The following is a 24,415-nucleotide window of genomic DNA, read 5'->3' on the forward strand; positions in this document are numbered from 1 at the left end:
GAATTTTTTTATTTAAAAAATTTTTTTGCTCGATACAGCGAAATTTTGTACCGAAAAAACCAATGAGTTTCTGAAATTTTCAACTCAAAATATTCATTTTAAAAGGTCGCTCAAAATTTATTTTAATTTTTATATACATAAATTTTATTGTTTCGAGGGACCATTAAATATTCATATTGATTATCTATTTAAATTTTGAGTTCCAATTAGTAAGATACTCGATGAAAATGCACTACGAAACGGAGGAAAAATCGTATATAACAATGTAGGTAATAGGCCAGAAACACGGAAATTTTTTTACCGGCGTAGCAAACCGTGTTTGAGCCTGCGCTATTTTTGCTTTCATTCAATTATAAAGTACTTGTTCGCAAACAACAATTCGAAGTATTTTTGTTGGTAAAATCTACTTCATAATTATTAAAACAAATTGTTCAAAATATCACTCAGTATTTTACCAAATTCACTCATTATGAGAGTCAATCAATGTTTTGATTAAACAGGCATGGTCTATTCATAATTACATTTTCTCTGCTAACTAGTTCTCGTAATTGTTTGAATTGTTTAAATAAAAATATCGACCTATTGTAAAATCATACCTTGTTATCTCAGATTTTTCCTCCATCTCAGTGTGTATTTCTAACCATTATCTTACTTATTGAAAGTGAAAATTCAAATGAATAATTAATATAAATATTTAAAGGTCTCTCGAACCATCGAAAGCAAAGCATATAAAAGATGAAATTAATTATGAGCGACCTTTTAAAATGAATATTTTGAGTTAAAAATTTCAGAAACTCATTGGTTTTTTCTGGACAATATTTCGGTGTATCGAGCAAAAAAATTTTTTAAATAAAAAAATTCAAATTTCGACTATTTTTGGAATTTTTAAAAATCTTGAGCGACCTTTAAAAATTTTTTTTTGACTTGATTTTTGGAGGGGGCTCTTGAAACATGATAAATTAACATATTTTCATAGGAGCCACTGAAAAAAAAATAGTCGATTTTTTTGCGCCACCCTAATGAATAGTGATGGGCCGGACAAGTACTTTTAACACATATTTAAACATAATTTGTATCGATGCAATCGACGTTGAATTTTGTGAAAAATACCAAAGGATCCTGAAAGTTTGAGAAAAATCAATTTTCTTATAAGTCTCTACCACCAAAGAGTAACAAATGACTAGCTTTCATGTGATTTTTTTTGGATTTAAAAGCTTCTTAGAACAATTTAATAATGTCAAAATTTGAAGTTTCTAATAAAATACTTGTCCACCGATTGATAACATAAATTTTAGTGCTGCACGTAATTCAAGTGGTAACTTTTTTCAATTCGTTAGAAAATACTTGGCCTCGAATTGATGTAATAAATTTTAATGCTGCACGTAAATGAGATGAAATTTTGTCCAATTGATTTAGCTGTTCGAATCAAATAAGAAGGATGAGGCATCGGTTTCCAAGTTTTTTTTTATGGATGGTACCTATATTCGAGTAAATACATAACAATAATTACAAATCTTAGGTATAGACAATGTAGATGCGAAAACAATAAAAGAATCTATTCCAGATCACAAAATTCAATAATAACATAATTAACGTCAATAGTATATTACGACCCTAGGCCCGAAAGTTGGATTTCCTGGCACCTAACATTTGGGTCGTGGGTTGCATATTATTTTTCTTAATCCCGTAGCTGAAAGTACGTTCAATAATTACTAGCAATCGCGAGGAGGGGGGGGGGGGGGGGGGGGGCACCCGCCCGACTTTTGCAGGACCGAGGGGAAGCCGAGGTTTCGCTGGTCGGGGCGGGCATTAAAAACATAAACAAAAAGTAAAAAAACACACCCGAAAATATCACACAATAATACAACAATATTATTAGTAGAAATAAATAATTCGCTGATAAATGTCTGATTTAAAGTCCCATGATAGTTTACAATTTCTATACGAATATTTCCCGCTATATTTGACAATTTATATGAATATGTGCTTTCCTATGAACCTGGAATCTGGAAATACAACATTATTCCGGACGACCATATTCATTTTATTAGTCCGTTACATTATCTACATACGCGGCAGCGGCTCTGAGACAAGTACTTTTATATATATGACGAGTTGTTGCCAGAGACTCTTTAGCAGAGCAATAGCGTTTCCAATTGTTTTCGAAAATTTTCAAAACTTGTTTCTTCAATAATTAATTAATTATTGAGAAAGAAGAAGATTATAAGTTGACATATTTTTTTTTTCTTTCGATTGCGACCTCTTCGAAATCTGTAGCTTAACGAGTTGAAGAGATATTGATTATTTATTTTTTAATTGCATCGAAAAATGGTCTCGGATTTTCGCACACAGTTTTAATGTTTATTTGTTTTATTTAGTGACAAATCTGGTGCCATAACACATTTTATATACCTATATATTGTTTTTCTGGTGCCACAATACAAGTACATACCTTAGAGTGTGCGGAAAAAAAACGATATTTTTTTTTTACTTTTCATCCAGCCAAAAAAGGTGATTCAAGGTGAAAAAAAAGAATCCCAGAAGGAGAGTTCACCAAAAAATTTTTTCGAATGGCGCTTTGCGGTTAAAGATTTTGCATAAAAATAACCCAGGAAATGATTGAGACCTCCGATTATTGTATCATAACTCTTCAGGAAAAAATCGCACAATAACGACAATGATATGTTTTTATAGAAAATCGATTCCCCTACAAAAAAGTCTTTATAAACATTCAGCTTGGAGCAACCATTCTCGTGCTATCACCCTCCGAAGTTGGATCGATAGAAAAAAAAATTTCATAAAATGTCGAAATCAAATTTTTCGTTTCACAAACAAACTTGTAGAAACTTTTTCGTAGAAAATTACTTGCTCTTTTAGAAAATCGTTATTATTATTCGAATTTTATAATTTGAATAAAATTACTTACTTTTATGATTTTCATCAAATTATTGTAAACATGTTTTATGCTTGGTTTCCATAGGATAACAATGATTTCCACTAAAAAACCTTTGAATATTAACTTTTCATCTCGTTTTCATTACAATTGGGTATGAACAGGAATAATAAAAAAAATGGCATTTATGAATAATCGGGTTTCAAAAGTCTTTACTTTTTGCCATGATTTTTTTTCACCCGGTATCATACATAAAATTACAAATCGCCTTTGCCTACACGGGGTAAGATTAAATAATACCCATTGCTATTTTAAAGTGTGCCTTTATTGCAATTGAGGTATTTTTCATAATGAGATTGCATTATTTTCAATAAATATTGTAATTGCTCTTCGTTTTTGGTTAATGAGTCGTTGTAGGCTTCTATCAAAGCGATGCCACGTTCAGCCACGTCATTGACATCTTTCAAATAAAAAAAAAAATCTGAGCAGCTTAAATAACTGGCATTTTCAGGCCATAAGTCCATATTTACCCTTAGACAGTCATGCGGTAAATTAAATTGTTTGAAAAGAAATAAGGATTCTTGTGTGACGAATATATCCTTTGAAAGCAACGTTTTGTAATCACTTTTTTTAATGATTACTCGCTCTGAAGGAATTTTAGATTTTGCTCGAGATTGCAACATTTTAGCCTTCATGCTCACCGGCACAGTATTGTCAAAAAGAGCATTGATCGAATAATAATAACGATTTTCTAAAAGAGCAAGTAAGTTTCTACGAAAAAGTTCCGAGAAGTTTATTTGTGAAACGAAAAATTTGATTTCGACAGTTTTATGAAAATTTTTTTTCTATCGATCCAACTTCGAAGTGTGATAGCACGAGAATGGTTGCTCCAAGCTGAATGTTCATAAGGACTTTTTTTGTGGGGGAATCAATTTTCTATAAAAACGTATTATTGTCGTTTTTGTGCGATTTTTTCTTGAAGAGTTATGATGCAATGATCGAAGGTTTCAATCATTTCCTGGGTTATTCTTATGAAAAAACTTCAAACGCAAAGCGCTATTCGAAAAAATTTTTTGGTAAACTCTCCTTCTGGGATTCTTTTTTTTTACCTTGAATCACATTTTTCGGCTGGATGCAAAGTAAAAAAAAAAATATCGTTTTTTTTCGCACACCCTATGATACCTACATATTTTCATGACGTATAACGTATGGTGTGTTGTTTATGCTGATAGATGATGAGGTTATAAAGATCGCGAATTTGACAGTTCACCGATATCCCGGTCTGTATGACGTATGGCGTGTTGTTTAAATGCGAACTAGATGAGGTTATAAAGATCGCGAAAGTGACAATTCACCGACACTGTTCCAATTTTTTCCGGTTCTGTAGAAAATAGATAAATGCAGGACAATGTTTTGGTAAAATTGGTGAGAAAAAAGTGAAGAAGAAAAAAAGAGAAATAAAGACCGAGGAATCCAACAGTGTTATATGTAATGGAGACAAATCGAATATTGTCAACAATATTCGGCTTGATGGTATAAAATATTTAGAAAGGTTAGAGATTTTTTCTATATATATCTAGAGACATGACTAGAGTCAGGATTCTGAAACATTACAAAAAAAATCCATGCCTCCGTTCTTTCTCATCGGCTCTCTCTCTCTCTCTCTCTCTCTCTAATTATTACTGCGGCTATATTATTATTATTTTGTTATTATCATTTTTACTTAAGTTTTTATTTTCTGTTATTAGCTTTTTACGATAGCGTCATCTTTATATTCTATTCTTTATTAACTGCATTCTTTACTCTTACTTAGTACTAGCGACTACTCTTTTTGTTAATCCAATTTTTGTACGATTTATTTGCTACGAATTTGTATTCACAATTTGTTCACCATCTTTTCATGTATCTTGTTTAATTTGCCTCAAAGACATAGTCTAAGGCATAAATATACAATCAATCAATCAATCAATCTCTCTCTCTCTCTCTCTCTCTCTCTCTCTGATTGTATCATCAGACTTATCGATGTTTATTATTGGAGAATATAATAAAATAACCCAAAACAGGAATGACAAAGGAGAGCAAGGGTGTACAAAAGTATAGAAAGGTAGTATAAACGCATAATCTGTAAACGCATGACAGATTATTCGAAAGTGCTTGATTACAAAATTTCTATTGGCAAATCGAAACTGAGACAATCAATATTTTTTTCGATTTGCATTGGTGGATTGTTTTCCCATTAAAAAGATTATATTGATCATAACGGAGAATTTTCACTTGAATTCCAACAAAGTAAAATTTACGTTCGAAATAAAATATGTCCGCGTGTGTGTATGTGTGTATATTAGGGTGGTCGTTATATTTGGGGTCAAAATTTATTTTTATCCGTCTGCCCCCTAAACCGGTTTGAAATACATAAAAAGTAATGCTGTCATTTTTTCAGATTTTTGCATCAATGCTCAACCCTCGACCACGGGGGTTGAAGTTTTTCGTTCATAATACATGGAATTTTTCTGCGTTTGTGGTCACGATTTTACCGTGGGCCTCAATCCGTTTGGAAAATCTTGAAATTTTCAGAAATTATTTCACAAGCATGTTGCTACACGGAAAAAATTTGCAATACTCCTACTCTCAAAATGTTGTATAGCATCACCATACTAACCCATTAAAGCGCAAAACGACGATTTTGGACACACAATTTCAAGTACGCAGTTTTAACTGAGGAAGAAAAGAAAAATTTTCCAAAATCTGATATAGAGGGTTTTTGAGGGTGCTCTTTTAGAATCTGGCATTTATTTTGTAAAATTAAATCAAAATCTTCATTATTTTTGCGTTTTGAATTGAAAAGTCAAGAATTTTTGACGTTTTTTTTCCTTGTTAAACGTGCTCATTCAGGTAATCTGAATGAGCACGTTTAAGATCACTGCCTTTCGACGACTGACTACCAATAATATCTGACAATGAGAACTGAACTGATTTTTGACTTGACACTGCAAAAGAATTATTTGTAATATTAATAAATAAAATGCTATGAAAAAATGCTGCAAATTAAAATTTGCAAATTGCTTCCTCAAGATGGTCAAGATGCACGATACAAAGCTTACTCTATGAAGTGCTGTATTTTTCATTTTGGCTTCCTCATAGAGGAAGCTTTGAGCATCGTTCATCTTGACCATCTTGAGAAAGCAATTTGCAAATTTTAATTTGCAGCATTTTTTTTGTGTACAAGGAAATAATGTATTTTCTTTACCTTCTTTTACGAACTTTAACTTATCTCTTTATTTAAATTCATAAAAAAAAAACTAAATGACGAGCCATCAGAAAAAAAAGTTTGCAACATTCAATTTTCATCGTTTTTCTATTTATATTGAAATTGAATAATTCCGAAAACTTTGCTGGAAAGTATAGAGGAAGTACAGAAATATCTTACAAAATTTCCAAAAATTGAAGCGGTTAAACGATTTTTTGAAAAACTCATATTTTCGTAAAATTCAAAAAATTATAAAATTCAAACCGCTCAACCGAGATTCCCCAAATTTAATACCAACCTTCCTATTATAATAGTCTATTTATAAAAAAAAAAATTATTAATAAATCTTAAAATTCTCGAAAGTTAGAGCGTCGACATCCTTTTTATGAAAATTTCAAAACGTCGTCAGATTCGTAATTTTTTACAAATTCTGACAAAATTATTAGAGAATGAAGAGCTTGTATAGATTAACATCTGTGCAAAACGGCGCGCGCGCACACACACACACATCCGGACATTTTTTCTAGATATGATTTTTCTATGTTTTGGAACATTTTGAGCACATTGACATTGAAAAATGGAAAAAAAAAAATTTCATCGTCACAAAGCAAAAGTTAAGAAATCTCTTGTTAACTTCATCAACTACCTAAAGAATTATTTAAAAGTACAAAATATTCATTAATTGATCCTGATATTTATTAATAAATTTGTAACTCACCAATTTCCCCAGTATTATTATTTTCATTTGTTATTTCTGCAACATCTAGCTGACTGCCAATAGTCAACTGTTCAAATGACGTACATTCAAGTGTGTCTTGAATGTACTTATTATTGCTACCTTTCTCTCGGCATTTCGTTAAATAGACTTATAAATATTCTGGTAAATGTATAGTTTCTTCGCAATTAGCTATGTCAAATAATTGATCCAACTGTTGTGTAAAATTCTGAATTCTTTGTTGTTGTGCTGGTGGTTTATTTTTTTTCTTGTGATCAATTTTAACCTTTTTATATTGATCATAAAATTTCTTGAATTTCTCAATGATGTGTTGAATGCGACTTTTCGGAATAGAGAAATTGTTCCAAATATCAATGACACCTTTTATTACATCAGTAGAGCTTTGCTGGATTGTTAATTTTTGAAATCGATGCTTATATATAAATACATTGATCACATCACGATGAGTTGGCAGTTTTTGATTATTCAATTCACTAGATTCAAATCCAATTAAATAATTAAATACTTTATTATTTATTTTTTCCGTCATGATTCTCGTATTTAAAAATGTTCATGGAATTTAATAAATAATTACATTAAACTCAATAACAAAAAAGAATCTTCGACGACAAAAGAAAACTAACCTCAAAAAATCAACTTAACAATCAATGTATACGTTTGTTTGAGGTAAGTAAAATAACCATAAAGAATAGCGATGCATTGGAAGCGCCTCTATTGTAGATTTTTAGAAGCTGGACGACGATAATTTAACTACACAATGGCTAATTGGTGATCTATCACTTGTTCAGTCGGTAAAAAACCTGTTGCACGGTTTATTCCAAGTAGCTTGATATTTGAAAGAAAATATGAGTTACACGCTATTCTCATTTTATCCGAGGTGTAACTTTTATTTCTCTCAAAAAATCAAGGCTGTCCGAGTGAACCGTGTAACCATTTTGAAGCTATCTCTCTCGCACTCACGCAAGTGATAAATCACCTTAACACTTATTAGTGAACTGATAGCGACAAAAATTGACAAAATTTTCATTTTTTGTAGTAATTAAAATTGAGTTTCAGAAAATTAAATTATTTTGGATAGCAAAGCTAGGTCATTTACTCTGTAACTCAACTGAATTTAAAATTGAAAACGATGATGTATTGAAATGATTAAATGATCTTCTATATAAAAAGCTTGGTAATAAATAAATAATTATTAAATGAAAAAATGCTTATTAATGTCATATTACGTTTTTCAACAATTATAAAAATAATATTTATGAGAAAAAAATTTTTTTTGAGTGTTTTTGTGATTTAAGACACAAAACTAGCAATTTTATCGATTTTCAATTAATTATTTTTCTAAATGCTAAATATCTCTCAAACTATCTATTGTATTCCGTACATTCATAGGATCTTTTTTGTAGAAAATTAAATTTCTTAAAAGTTCATCATTTACATTTTTACTGTAGCTCTCGTCGTTAACGAGGTAATGGTTAATCTCATGATAATCTCATGAAAAAGATAGGTTTAGCGACCCGCAATAACTCACCAGTGTGAGTCACGGTTTCGCTTCTATAGGGACTTTTATAGAGGGTTCAATTCTGAAGAAAACATATTTGTGGGTATGATGATACCATCAAATGCTGCAGAGTTATAAAAATTAAAGAAAATGAAATCGAAATTTACGTGTATTTTGAATGGGAAATCTTCAAAATTGAAAAAAAAGTACTTAGAATTAAAATTCAGAGCTCCTCTTTGAACAGGAACTTTTTTTCAGCGTATAGAATGATATTTTGCTGCGGGAGTGAAGAAAAAAAATGTTTGCTCAAAACGAATCATCCTAATGTGCATGCTCAAAAAGGATGAGCTGGATGAGGCTATTTTAACCATGATGTGACAGTTCAGCAACGTGTTGATAGCACTTTTCCAAATTAGTGATATATACTTAATTAATTGTACGTTCATTTGGAGAATTTTTTAAATTCTTTTTTAGTGTTCCATTATCGTGTTTTATGCTAATGAATCAAAATCGAGGATGTGACAGCTCGCCAACGTATTCATACTGTCTTGAACTTTGCTTCTAATTAGTTTTTCCGACTCTGTCATTGAAAAATTGTTATCGGTTTCGTGTTTACTATATGACGTGTTTAATATTTACACAGCACCGATGTAACGAAAAATATTTTCAACATCACCTACTATGCTAAAATGTGGCATTATTATTGTCGAAACTATAAACAAAGTCATGGACAGCATAACTGAGTTAATACAAGTAAATGGTTTTTTTTTTTCAATAACCGTTCTATGCGTCTTTGTAAAGCATTGCACTCAACTTTGAGATAGATTCGAGTCCTGGGACGCAGTAATTTTTACATGTACGGGAACTTGTGAACGAATGAAAGAATATTTCTTATGATTTTTACGTTGTGAAAATATAAGCAGATACACTGTTTCATATGCTTTTTTTTTGGTTCACACCGTTTTCTCCCATGGTACAGTTTAGTGCCTCGTTTTATTTGCACTCGGAGTTCTAGAAGTCTGCGAAAAAAGAGTGAGATTAATCGCGTCGATATTTTCGAAGCATGTCATGGTTTTGAGGGATTCGATACTTTCCTGCATCATAAATATGAAAAAATGTATTCAGAAGCTGTCGCAACGATCGATACGTATTTCTGGACGGTTGACGTGATTCCAATAAACTTAATTGGATCTAAAAGTTTTGAAGACGAATATTGAAAGATTACTCTTCAAGTGAAATTAGACCGCGAATGAGATTTGCTTTTACTTATACATGGATAAGGTTTATCTGCTGATTAGAAAGAAAAGAAATAAATAAATAAGAAATTTGGTGTAACCAGAAAATGTGAGAGTTTATAATTTCTTTCAATTTCACAGAATAATCAGAATTCAGGAGTGGCACTTTCTACGGTGATCAATTAATTAGACTTGAGGCCAATGAGAGGACTTTAAGGTAGATCATGCTCGAAGAATCGTATTTTATGGATGTTTCCATTGGATCGATTTTTACTCCCTAATTAAAGATATAATCACTTTAGATTAATGTCAGAGTTATTAATACGAAATTGCAAATACATTTTTTCAACTTGTCTTTTGGCGAATGAAATTACAAGCCATTAATTAATCGGGGATCCATTACTGCCTGAACCCCGAATTTCATTCGTCCCTGGCAAAATTGCTACAATTTTTATGTAAAAAATTGTATTAGAGAGCGCAAAGGGTAAACACAAAGGGAAATGGATCAAGAAAATTGTATTAATAAAAATACAGAAGACAGAATGGGCCAAGCCAAGACGAAACAAAATGTCCAAATAAAGAAATGTGAGGTTACACGAGTGCTCATCACTAATTTCGTACAATTTTCAACGTAAAATATCTTTACCCTTAGGGAAAAAAGGTTGGGACAAGTACATTGAAGGTTCCTTGTTTCCTGATCATGTCACAAAAAATGTAAAAAAATTATGAAACCAACTGTAAATAATTTCAACAGAACGATTCGAAAAAAAATTCACAAGTCTTAAAAAAATTTTACATCAAAAAAAATATAAATCTGTAATTATTTTATAAAGTGAAAAAAATTCAAATACAACATGAGAAATAAGAAACCGATATATCGCGCTTGAAAACATTTTTAAAGACGATGCCCCATTCTTCTTATCTTATTCTAACAAGTAAATCAATTGAATAAAAAATTCCATCTAACTTAGAATGCTTTAGGTAGGTAGGTAGGTAGGTAGGTAGGTAGGTAGGTAGGTAGGTAGGTAGGTAGGTAATAGTTTTGAAAATTTACCACTCATTTGACTAGCATGCAGTACAGGAGTTACCTTAAATACGCACATGAACGAACTCCGAGCACAACATCGACAACCAATCAAAGTACGTCTATAGCAGCTTCAAAAATAACTCGCACTTCGAGATTTCGTGACAACTCTTCTTTTATGAAAGGATATTCGTAGATACATTTTCTACAATGTTACTTAGGCTTTTTTTGATAACTTGATTAGTTTTTTTTTATTAATGTTTTTGCTTCAAAAATTTCGGTAAAAAATTATTTTTTTTTAGGCTGACCATAATTTTTCTAATGGTAAAAAAACGGTTACGCTACATTATAGTTACACTACTTAAGAATAACCGGGATTTTTTTTCAGATGTACTATAACCGAGTACCAGGTGAGGCAAGGACCGCGCGTATCTTCTGCAGGACCTCCGCGGCAACCAACATCACGGCGCCATTTTTTAATATTTTCAAATAAAATTTTACAATGGCATTCTTGAAACCTTTTATGATATTGAGTTAAAAAAAAAATATTCTGGTCCATAGTTTCGAATTTATTAATTAAAAAAAAAAGTGCATTTTTCTGTCCGCCAGGGTGGTCAAACGCCTTAAAGTTATTGCAACATTCGATTCTCAAAACTTTAAGCGCGCTTATCTCGAAACTGTATTTTTTGAGTTGGTCAGACTCATAATTCGAACAATTTTCAACCATTCACTTGAAATTTGACATATATATCGAAAATTGCATTGTCTATGGAAACACGTAGAATTTTTTTTTCTATATTGAATGGTTCAGTTTTTATTAACATTTATCTGACGATTTTTTATGCTATCTATTTATGTTCTATTTTAGAAGTGCGCCATATGGTTAAAAATTGATGTATCGGAAAAATCCTACATACTTCTATCGTGTTATATATAATCAAAAAAAAATCATCTATTTTACTTCAAAAATTACAAGAGCTATTAGTCCGGCTGTGAACCCTGAAAAAAAAGAAACGTCATCGTAAAAACTCCGCACATCCATCATTTGAAAATGGATCGTTTTATTAAAAACCGTTGTAAACAAACAATAATACATATAATAAAACCCAAATATTGTAATTTTGATTTACTTCGTAGTATCCCTGAAAAACAACCCCCAAAAAACCTATTTTGTTCGGTCCCTAAGATGGTTTAAGGCCTTCAAAAACAATAAAGTTGTTTGAACGAACTTAGTTGAGATTCGGAGAATTTCGCGTGCGATACCGTTGACAATTTGATTATTTTAGACTCGTTTTCATTGTATATATTTTTCACTCGTTATCTTTAGGTACGGGTAACATGAGGAAAAGATACATAAGGCTCCAAAATTATTTGCTCGATTTTTCACTATCCCGGAAAATTTCAGGTTCAAAATTGTTATAAAAAGTTGTCCCAAAATATAGAGTAAATGTTGTGAAAACTCGAGGCGAGTACATTTATGCCTGTTAAATCACGAAACTTAATGGTTGCAAAATGTTTAATCCGAAGCCGTTTCTAGATTGGATTGACAACGATTTGTGATCTTCAAATGGAACGTTTTGCACCATAGATTTTCATAACTCTACAGGGTTGACTTTATCAATTTAATTCAAAATGGTTTTCTATAACGTTGCATAATGAATTGATTATAACTTATATATTGACTAATTTTTTGAAGAAAATGTTTGTACAAAGGCATCTTTATCCAAGCAATTAAAGAAGATCAGATCAGCACAAGAATCAGAGTTCCAAAAGAAAATCCTGATGGAGAAAAAATTTAATTGTAAAAAAATAGGTCGGCGAGTTACACGATAGCCACTGTTCCAGTATTCGATGTTACACATGACCTTTCATTAAATACCAACTAAAATAGACAATAAAGCCTGTTTAGTAATAGGAAGAATGGAAACGCTATCGCTCCGGTAAAGAGTCTCTGGCAGCAACTCGTCATATCTTATAAATGTACTTGTCTCAGAGTCGCTGCCGCGACTCTAGATAAATTGGAAATAGATGTAACGATAATTTTCAAACTATAAAAAATAAATTGATTTTTGCGAACCAATACTGAATACTGAATAGACGCACACACTTATCTGGATATGTATTTGCCTCTATTATTTCGAATCCATTCAGTTTATATATCACTCAATAAAGTGAATCGTTGTTGAGATCGCTTCTTAACTTTGTTGCTATGTTGTTGTAAAACATTTTACCTTCTCAATACCGTGTATACGAATATTTATAATTTCCGAGAGTATTACTCAAAGTTTATTCCGTTTATATCTTTTAGTCAAATGTGTGCTAATGGAATAGTACGCGTAATGACAGTATAAAACCTTGAAATATACCGTGCTAAATAAGGCACAGGTATTGTGACGTCAGAGTTAGCTGAGCTTATCAAGCTACGAAGGTTCCGCAACGCTGCAGCTGAAAACGATGAAGCGCTTAACTTTTAATTAATATTATATACGCAATTAGCCCTCAGGGTACAGAGCTACGACGTAGTGGAGGAAGAAGAGGTAGGTTAAGAGAATAAAAGGGGTGAGAGAGTATCGTATTAAGCAGAAAGAAAGCAAGAAAGACATAAAAAGAAAGAGATGCAGAGAGGGTTTTGTGTATTAATTTAATTTTCAATCTCACGGGGTAATTCTTGGGGCAACGTTAGTTTTAATCAGCTCTCTCCCTCGGCTGTTCTCACTCTTTTTATCCGGACGTCAGGGGTGCCAGAACTTTAAACACGCATGATACTATGGGAGACGTAACAGGCCAGAAGAGGAAAGAAAACGGTGTAGAAATAACTCATCAGAAAAGAGAAAAGATTAAGAAGATGGGGCATACCAACACAACGAATAAAAAAGAGCAATAAAAACTCATCCCTTTAGGGCCAACCTCGTATAATATTACACATCGTATAATTTATATTATATAAGCATATTGAGCATATACCAGACGCAAGACTAGATCCATTGTACGCCCGTATATTGTATATGTATACTGTACTGACACTTATGTATGTGTATACGAATGGGGTTGTACGATGACGATAAAGGGGGGGGGGGGGCGAGAGAGAGAGTCCCGGATGTCCAGAACTCACCCACCTGCTCGGGATTAACTCTAATCAAATATTTACATTTTAATTCGCTGTGCCATGCTACCACGATAGCCGTATGTACGAGCCAACTAGAGCCCTTCTCGGTTTTCTCCCTTTTGAACGATCTCACTCTTGCGTCTCTGGTGTGAAACGTGCCATCCTCTTTACGGCTACCATGGTGGCTTCTCGTTTAATTGCAAACTGTCGCTTCGCCAACATGAGCACACGCAGAAGCGTAACTAAGAGACGGACACAGTGAGCGACTATAAGGTAAATTCGCTGAAGAGGCTCCCACGTGACAGCTACAAATATCAACCTTATAATCCCTTTTATCGAGATAAAAGAATTTATTCGTCCCTGGAATAAAGGACTAGCTTGAATTTACCTTTGGATAGTAAGATGCTCATGTGTACACTCAAATAGTCCGCTTTCTCCTGGAAACAATGGCATTATGGTTTTAAAGACAAGATTGAAGACAATCTCTTCCGTACCTCGATTTAATGATTGGTTCTGAATATATGGGCCGAAATAAGATTTTCAAGAATAAAAAATTGGCCCTTACGGCCCCCTCAAGGAGTTAACAGTATTTTTATTTATAATGAGTAATACGTCAAAATTCAAATATCAATTTTTCTTCACGACTATAGTTTCTTTATTTTATCGTGAAAATTTATCATGAAAAAGTATCTTGTTTACAAAAAAATTTCGACTGAGAAGGGTAAAAAAAATTCCATCAAATATTCTAGTCTATCCAGTACGGTTATTTTCCCCTTTGAAACATTTCATTTAAATCTCGAAATTTTTTAGCTGAATGGTATTTTTTATAAATGATCTTTATAAAGGAGAGATTAAAAGACTGGAAAAAAAAAATCGCATGGAAGTTTTTCAAAACTGAAATTAAAGATGGTGCACTTGTGTTATAGCTTCTCATTAATGTATTTACGATAAAAATTTTTCCCAAGTGATGCCCTCAATTTCCAAAAATGAAGAAAGCTAAAAAATTGCCCTCTCCGTAAGTACACACCGAGTACGAAAAAATTGTGAAAAATATTTAGAAAACAAAATGAAGTTGAATTTATCTTCTAATACCGTTTACGGAACTGGAATATCTCTATTTTCTCGCGAGCGATTAAACTTTCAGTACGGTTTCAGAATTAGTTCTGAGATTTGTTAAATTTTGGTTACAATTTTTCTTCCAACTGATTCAAACGTGTTATATATGATCAACTTCGTGACTAATCAGAACACAAAATATTCCAAGAATTCTGAAAATGATCAGAACTAGAAATCGTCAATCAGTCAGTCAAAAATTCAAGATTCTACCGATTACATGCGTTGAAGTTCGACCCCTCTAGTGCTGGGGTAAGCGTACGTGCGCGCGCGCGCGCGCGTGTGTGTGTGTGTGTGTGTGTGTGTGCGCGCGTGGATAGGTGGGTGAGTGGGTGGACGTGAACCTGCGTACGGTTCGGACCGAAGCGCGAACGACAAACAATTTACATATGAACTGTTCATTCAAAGTCACGAAATCATTGTTAAATATAAATAGAAATTTTACAATTAAACTGTAAATATTACATTTTGAACTAATCACCATGATTAAAAAAAAAAAGAGTACAGTAGTACTTACGAGAAATAGGTGTTTAAGACCCTTCGTCGAATTTAATAAAGCTGAATTTTATCATGTATCAAATATTATATTAAAACATATTACTGTCGGAAAATATTATATAATATATTCATTGGTCTTGAATTTTTAGAAAACGCAAAATAGTTAGCTTATCATAACGGTTTTGAAAAAAATATAATTCTAAATTGATAGTTTCCTCAACCGGTGGATGATAATTATAGTATTCGAATTCATTATTGTAATATGTCTACTCGTGTTTCAGAAAGGGTTTCTTTCTTCTAATGAGAAATCATTATTGAAGGTGTCCCAAATGTAATTTTTATTACACCCTAAATCATTATAAATAATATTGCGCTGGACGTGCTGAGGTTGCCTTATTTTAAATAGCCAGTGCTGCAACATAATTTATTCAATTTGTATTACTTACTTTATTTACAAACCAACGACTCGGAATATTAACAAATCTTATGAAGCTTTCCATAATAAAAGTCTAGCAAGTTGTAAAATACATAAAACTTTATAATTGGTAAGTTTTTTAAATATTTTTTTTACATCTAATATCGCACGCGAAGCAATTAATAAGGGTTGTTCACTAGCCAAAATTCAGTGTACTCGTATAAGGTAACGATGATCAGGCTGGTTTTGAAGTTTTTGCGCGAGTCATACGTGGCTATGCGACGTATGTGTTTGTATGCATAAAGTGTACATGTGTCATGTTATTTCAACTTCAAATTGCGGTCCGTTTGGTCCGTAAGTTTTGGATTCAGTTCAAAAAATGTAAGGCACTATGCATGTGACCATGTCCGCTCTCCGATATTCCATAACATTAATCAGATTCGAAAGATACTTTTCCCCATTGATGGGCACGGTCCATAGCTGTTATTCATAGTAATCACTTAAATATTTATATAATACCAGAATGACAGAGAAATTGATTGAAATACAATAAAATAGCAGCGATAGATGATGTTACAACTTTATCACGAGCAACTGTTTCGGCATACAATTTTTACTTTATTTTTCAACTTTTGTTATATCTTTGTAAAAACATTTATATTTCCAGTGTTGGTGATGTTTTTTTTTCTAATCTGCATTTCTATTCATTTTTCTCGTTTGACTTTAACATATATTGGTGTTGATAGGTATTTTCAGTACCTGTGCATTCCTTAGTGACTGTCTGCTTTATGCGCTCATCCACTTCTTATTCGCCGCTGTGGTAGTAATAAATAAAGACGCAGTGAAAATTCGAGAAATTCATATTTCTACTATATTGGAGGACGAGTAACTAACATACCTTGTTATAGAACACATCGTGTTGTGATCCATTAATTTGTAAAAAACTCCAGAAAGAGTGTAGCTAAATAATTTATTATAATTGCCCTTCACGAGATTCCTGTTGACACTTTTGGTTTACAGTATCTGCGCCAAACAAAGAAAACTCGCTAAAAATTTCGAACTAGTCTCATTAATTTTGAATGATAGTTAAAACCATGATTCTTACGACGCTGAAGTTTGTAATATTGAAGTGCAACGAACTTGACGAAAAAAAACGTTTGTAATTCACTAATTTTTTATTTCATGAAATCATTGGTGTAAGTTAAAAAATTGCAAATTGCAAAGAATTGTAAATTCGGTAGGTAATAAAATTACTGAAATTGTTGCAGTTTTTTTAGATCATTTCGTTGAACTTCAACGTTGCAAACTTCAACACAATTGATTCTTAGCTTATTTTTTTCCAGCATTCATTTAATCGCAATCTAATTCATTTTTTACATACTAATGAAAAAATCACACGTAAGTGAAATTTTTCATAAACTCCGAAGTAATAATGATAAGCGATGAAAAAAATGACGTTTGCGTGGTTTCGATGAGTGTTTCTTGAAAAGCACAATCATTAAATTCATACAAAGTATCCTCTATTCACGTTTCCTTCCTCTCAATAATTTTCAAACATTTCCATTCAGAGCGAGAATGAGAAAAAAAATTTAGGGATTGTTTGTCATTATTTTCTATTATCCCCGTTGTTATTGTATGTATTTTATTCCACTAATAATAAATCAGCTTCAAAGTTTTTTTTCTCGGAAACATTTGTAAGTTTTTAATTTTTTGGCATCAAAGCAGAATATGTGATTTATTTTTTAACAGTCTGTAACTCAATGAGAAATAGTGATGTAAAACGATAAATAGCCGTTTTGGAAAGCTTGCAATGCGCTTATTAGCAACATCTAGTCGATATGGCTGTCTAGAAATTTATTACCAATGAGATCGTAATTCCACCAAATATTTCAATTCAAATTATGTAGAAACTAGCTTCAAATTCTATGGGGCGGAAGGGGGGGGGGGGGGGAGGATTCGTTAGAATAGGTTTTTTAACTAACCAAAAGGTTCACGATATTTTTGCATTATAGTAGCCTCGTAAGATTTTGTTTCTCTGCAGATGACAGGTTACTTAACACGCCCCTGACATGAATTTATAAATACCAGAAAAAATTTCAGGCACTGCTCCATTTTTGTCTAAATATGTCGAGTTTTTATTAATGCATTTAGCACATGACACATGGAATTTGCGTTGAATATAACACATTTGCTTTACAGTTTCTTCACTCTTAATTAATTAAATAAACTTTTAGTGGCAAATAATTTTTTTCTTTATTTGTATTCCAATATGTTTTTATCGATGAAAATCCCCTTTCTCGCAGAACTATATCCGTATAAAAACGATTCAAAGTTGAAATTAGTTCCAATTATTTTTGCATGGGTGGTGTAAGCGACAGTTGAAAAGCGGTAAGCAAATAAAAAAATTTATATATCTGCGCCACCCTTAAATGCAGGTATAGAAAAATTGAATTGAAACGAACCGGTTTCTAAATTGATTATTGTCATGATTCTTGCTTTTCATGTATGAGACGTATTAAAATGGGAAAGTAACGAAACGTTTTTGAATAAACAATCAGACAGTTCGGGTGGAATGATACTGGGACGAGTATATATTTGAAATCTGCGTGTATTATTTCGCTTCATAGTGAAATAAATAATAAAAATGTGTGAATATGTGTTTATGTCTAGGCAGAGTCTAATGTCAGAGATGAAAGACATGAAAAGATAGCTTGAAGAGCATCTCGGAGAAGTATTTTACCCACGATTCTACAACACGCTCTGGTTTTTTTTTTCGGCCTTCTCTTGGCTTGTTTCCAACAGGAATTATATCCCATCTACGTAATCGTCTAGACGCACAAGCAATGATCATTAGACAAACGTGGCTCATACTTTTGCTGTCTTGCTTTCTGTTTCTATAGTTATCTCTGTCACGCCTCCCGCACTTTTTCTCAATTTCAATAATTGCTTCCTTTTTACAAGGAATACTATTCTCTCAATCGTTTTTTTTTCAAAGATTGTTGAAAAAATTAATCGAATGCTATTCCGAATTTCTGTGTTAGAGCTTGAGGGTGAAAATCCGGGTAGGAAAATGAATAGGGACGATAGTAGATGGATGATTTGGGGGATGATTTTGTTTTCGCTTCCTTCTGAATAAAGATGAGGCTCACGGGAAGTCGCCGGGGGAAAAGCACGTGGTGATGTTGCGCCTGCGTGTTACGCGAATCACAACGAAACTGAAATTTCTTCCACGTACGGAAACAGGGCATCGCTATCAGCGTGTTTATGCCCACCATCAGAACTCGCAGTCGTCCGGCTGGCGAGCCGGTATGCGTGTGGATGCCTAACATTGATATACCTTTGTTATGATCATTTTTATGCAAGACCCATACAATCAATATATGATATTACGGTTATTTGAATCATAGTGATGATGATGAGGGTCATGATCATGATAAAAATAATAAAAGTTCCATTGAAAACTCACCTTGATGCGCTGCATATGTAGGCTGTCCAGTAATCGCAGAAAAACGGAAGTGATTATTAGATGGATTAATTGCTATGAAACTATATCACCATTTACACTTGAATCCATTACACCTGAATTGAGATTTCAATGATTGCACTATCACATGTATTCACTGTAAAAACTCTAGATATTATGGAGTCGACAAAATAGACAGATTACAGAAGAGGGACGGGATCTTGTTAATATTTATCGATATTGGATTCGATTACGATGTGTCTTAGTTAAGTTATGAATTCCGTTGATTTTAATTTGTTATCACTCCCACAATATTTTTCGAACGATGCACTACTATTCGAATTGCATAGAGAAAATAGTGGGAATGAATAATAAAAAAAAGTCGTAATAACGGTGATGTCACGATATATCCCGATGACTGAATGTATTGATCAAACCGATCAGGAATAAAATCTGCTATCATGTATATCTTATCGTGCCCAAACATTTCAGCGTAATGCCTCTTTGGGTGTACCAGATCTCGAATCAGAATTTATTGGGTCCATCACTGCACTAAATTACGAGGAGCACCACCACTGAGTTTTACTTGTCATTTGCTTAATGATATTTATTTCAACTTCTCTCTTTTTTTCTCTTTCTCTCACGTTTTTCATACAAACTTCTAGGATGTCCACATTAAATCAAAAGCCGGACGAAAAAGTACTCCTGCCGTTGTATAAGAACCCATGTGTCTATCGCATCTGATCTATTGATGGCCAAAAGCTATCCTACTCGGTATGTCAACGCCACATTTCAAATCGTCCGCGTACCTGCCTCGAAATACTCTTACAGCACACACATATGTATACAAGATACATGCAGGGGTATAGACGAAAATATCTTCACATGCACATAGATCCATATACATCCATATATATGGATAAACATATGTGTGTGTTTTGATAACACGATTGGAGTACTACCACGCTCTTTTAACGAAATCTCAACGGTTGACAGTTCATTCATTTGTCAATCTCACAGTAGACACCTTCACAAACAAATAAGAAATCGGTTGTATTCATTCCCGTTAATGACTCAATTCCATTAAACTCACTATTTGCATCCTTTTCTTGCTTCCACTTTTCACATTCCCTTAGAACTGTTTCGACAGAACTCAAGTACGGTATCACAAAAACAGAAATTCAACCCTGAGAATTGACCTGAAACCTGGACGGTCCTGATATTGGTATCAAGGAGTCTAATTGTTTTATATTAATAAAACTTATACAAGTTAAATTCGCCGTTCATGCTATAAGGATAACGGTGAACTTTACACAGTTTAATTGTTAACTCATTCTTTTTTTAGGTTGGGTTGCTGTAGCGAGAACGCACGCGGTGAAACGCGGGAGTAATACGCAAGGAAACATTGAACTGCTCGGTACGACGGCAGACGAGCTAGTGCGGCTGTGCTCACTGCCCCCACCGTTCGGTCCCCGCGAAGTCACTCTCGCGGATCAGGCGGTGCGCGTTGTGTAGAGGGGCGCAAGTACTGCGTCGCAGACTAACGGGGAAACCAGCTAAAAGTGGGGTGTGCGCTGGAGCGACGCTGAAATCGTCAACAGAAGAGAGAAAGAGAAAAAAGCAAGGTGTAAGAGAGAAAGAGAGGAAACAAGCGATAAAGTGAGAGAAACGATCACAGACATGCATGCACACGTATATATATATATATATATATATATATGACAGTGATGAGAATTTCTGCAGGGAGAAACATGCCGACTCTCGATGTGAAGATAGCATGGAGGGGACGAGAATGATAGGGAAGAGGTGGGACAACCCCCTGTACGTGCTTGTCGTTTATCTCTCTTCCCTTCTTCGTAATCTTTATCTTGCCCACTTAGGATGACCTCGCTCCCTCTCTCTCTCTCTCTCTCTCTCTCTCTCTCTCTCTCTCTCTCTCTCTCTCTCTCTCTCTCACCTTCCTTTCCCACTTCACTACGTCGTTTCGCCCTCCCCTTTTTTCGCTCTCGCTTGCCATTGGGGGCACCCAACAAGTATTCCGTTAATTGAACGATTCATGCGTGGGTGGGATCAACATGGGAGGACATCCACAAACTTGTTCCTCAACTTTTTCCTTCCACCATATCCTTTAGAAATGAGAGTACGAGTACGAGAGATGAAGAGGTAGGAAAAAGAGCATGTTAAACGTAAAAGTGGGAATTAGCAGACGTAATTACCCATTTTTATTATCAAGAGACTCACTCAGTAGGTTCTCGGGACAAGTACATTGACATATGCTCTAACTCAGCATTATTCCGTTTCTCTGCTTTCTCTCTCTCTCTCTTTCTTCAGCAATAACTATATATCTAGCTGCAACCTGTAATCAATTAAAAGCATCGAATCCCAGATAGAAAATTATTCCCGAGCTTCATGTTATTAACATGTTTATTCTTATTAGTTCCATTTCGTTTTATAAAAAACACACGCTCATGGGTTCTGTATCTTTAATATTATTGATCTTTACACGATTGGTTCAATTAGCTATTTTATTGTGAGTTTAAAACTTCAAACAATCAAACACATTTAAATCCATCATTGAAAAATTAAATCTCGGTATAGTTACCCTACAGTACATTTGTTTGACACAACTCAGAAAAAAATCTGGAATAAAAAAATTAGTTACAATTGTCTATAAAAAAGTGGGGACAAGAACAATTATTTCCTCGTAACAGTAGTTGGAGATGATGAAAATTAAAGAAAAATTCACAGTTGCACAACAAGAATCAGAATGAGAAAAAATTACTATACAGGGAAAGATTTCATAAGGGAAATACTATTCATCTGTTCGGAAAACATCTGGCATTTCGACACAAAAATTTGAAAAAAATTACACAAATCATGAAAAAACATAACATAAAAAAAATACAAAGTGTAATTATTTTTTAAGATGTTAAAAAATTCTAATAAAACGTAAAAAATAAAAAATAAAATCAAAATGAGAGATTTAAAAAAATCAATTGTAAAAAATGTCCATCTAAGTTATGTCCAGCATTAAAACTTATGATATCAATTCGAGGCCAAGTTTTTAATAATAATTCAGAATACTTATTCCTACGGGTACCATCAGGAACTTGAGAAAATTCTTATGAATCAAAAAAGTTACCAATTGAGTCATGTGCAGCTCTAAAATTTATGATATCCATCGGTGGACAAGTATTTTATTAGTAACTCCAAATTTTGACATTATTAAATTGTTCTAAGAAGCTTTTAAATAAAAAAAAATTACATGAAAGCTAAAGTCATTTGTTACTCCATGGTGGCAGATTTATACGAAAATAGATTCTTCTCAGAAGATTCTTCTCAGGATCTTCTGGTATTATTCACAAAATTCGACGTCGATTGGATCGATACAAATTATGTTTAAATATGTGTTAAAAGTACTTGTCCAGCCCATCACTATTCATTCAAATAAAAATCAATCGTAAAAAAACCGTATTGTACGGCAGAATCTGGTTAAAAATTTATTGAAATGCATTTCATTTTCAATTCAATGTTCTTAATAATAGTATAGGTTAGTACTTATACCGAATGGAATTCGTTGGCTGGAAGAAGTGACAAGTAAAAATTGTCGTCATTAAACATACACTGAAGCTTGAACCTATTTATTGTGTAAAATTTTTTCCATTTATTGATGCACAATAATATCCCTTGTATATTACGGGACAGTTCGTTTCCATTTATTTAATAAAATTATTGCAATTGAGTAAAAATTACTTGAAGATAATTCTCTCAATTCCATCTGCATGGATATTTGTGATCCATAAGTTCTAGAAAAGCCCTGATTTTGATTTGTACAAACAATTTAAATCGAAAGTGATGGGCCGGACAAGTACTTTTAACACATATTTAAACATAATTTGTATCGATCCAATCGACGTCGAATTTTGTGAATAATACCAGAGGATCCTGAAAGTCTGAGAAGAATTGATTTTCTTATAAATCTGCTTATAATCTCTGTTACTCATAAAATACTTCTCCTCTGATCAGTATCATAAATTTTAGTGCTGCACATAACTCAAATGGTAACTTTTTTGATTCATAAGAACTTTCTCAAGTTCCAGATGGTACCTGTAGGAATAAGTATTCTGAATTATCATTAAAAACTTGGCCTCGAATTGATATCATAAGTTTTAATGCTGGACATAACTTACAAGGAACATCACTTTGGTGTCCCCCTCCGATTTTCTTGAAACTGCTGTATGTGAAAGAGCATTCGAAAGTAAGAGACACGTATTTTTTTTTATCGGCGGAAAAACGGTTTTAAGGGGTGAAACCACCCTTGAAAGTAAGGCATGTCAGGGGGTGATTTTGCAGTTTCACCAGCAAGCACTCAACTGATTTTGATAAAACCAAAACCAAAATGTTTCTTATCTGAAGTGATGAAAAGTTCACCCTGTGCACGAAAAAAAAAAAAAAAAACAGGGGGTTAACCACCCTTACATTCTTATATATCTCACGCCACAATAAAAAGGAACGAATATGAAGGAATGAAACGGGTTCTATTTCCATGAAAACATGAAAATAAAGTTCACGTGTTTTTGCATTTTTGCAAAATAGCAGTCTTAAGGGGGTGAACTACCCCTTTTTTGAATTTTCGTACCGTAGGTGGTTTATTTCTGTTTTACATGTTTTTGCTGATTCGAAATATTATAATAGTTTCGAATCAAGATTTTCTGACGTATCGAAGTCAATACAAGACTCTGAATGGGTGAATCTCCCCCACTCGATTTTCCTCTTTATTCGCTATTTCAAAATTTCTCCCTGCATTTCGTTCAATTTGGTTGCTCTGCATCGAAATTACAAATTTAATAATTTTAGGAACATATAAAACTCGTATTGACCTGGATGGTGTCGGTTTGGCGGGGGGGGGGGGGGGGGGAAGTTCTCACAACTACTTTTTCGGTGATCATAGAAAGCTTGTAAACTGCACGTAAATGAATAGGTACCATGCTACAGATAAAAATGCCTCTATAAAACACTTTCATAACTTTGGCGGAAAAATAGAGGCGTAGACATATGATCCCGGTGTTTGTGCTAGATAAAAATGTTATCAAGTAGTTATGATCACCTGATATTTTTGGCATTCTCACACACCGAATAACATTAGTCATTCCGAATATTCTTGAGTCATGCATCAGATAAAAACGT

General features: G+C 33.3%; 2 protein-coding genes across 2 annotated transcripts in view; both read right to left on the reverse strand.

The window, feature by feature from the left end:
- The window catches only part of LOC122408436 (uncharacterized), a 59,754-nt gene extending 42,982 nt beyond the window's left edge, over positions 1 to 16,772 (reverse strand). Inside the window, exons 1-2 of the mRNA XM_043415229.1 lie at positions 16,664 to 16,772; positions 16,525 to 16,580 (exon numbers count right to left, since the gene is read on the reverse strand). The gene's annotated coding sequence lies outside the window, so the exon portion shown is untranslated. The remainder of the gene's footprint in view (positions 1 to 16,524; positions 16,581 to 16,663) is intronic.
- LOC122408437 (protein lin-11-like) overlaps positions 1 to 20,649 on the reverse strand; it is a 715,873-nt gene extending 695,224 nt beyond the window's left edge. The window contains exon 1 of the mRNA XM_043415231.1: positions 19,232 to 20,649. The gene's annotated coding sequence lies outside the window, so the exon portion shown is untranslated. The remainder of the gene's footprint in view (positions 1 to 19,231) is intronic.
- Positions 20,650 to 24,415: the final 3,766 nt, after the last annotated feature.

Source organism: Venturia canescens, chromosome 3 (assembly GCF_019457755.1).
Source record: "Venturia canescens isolate UGA chromosome 3, ASM1945775v1, whole genome shotgun sequence".
In the NCBI taxonomy this organism is placed as follows: Eukaryota; Metazoa; Arthropoda; class Insecta; order Hymenoptera; family Ichneumonidae; genus Venturia; species Venturia canescens.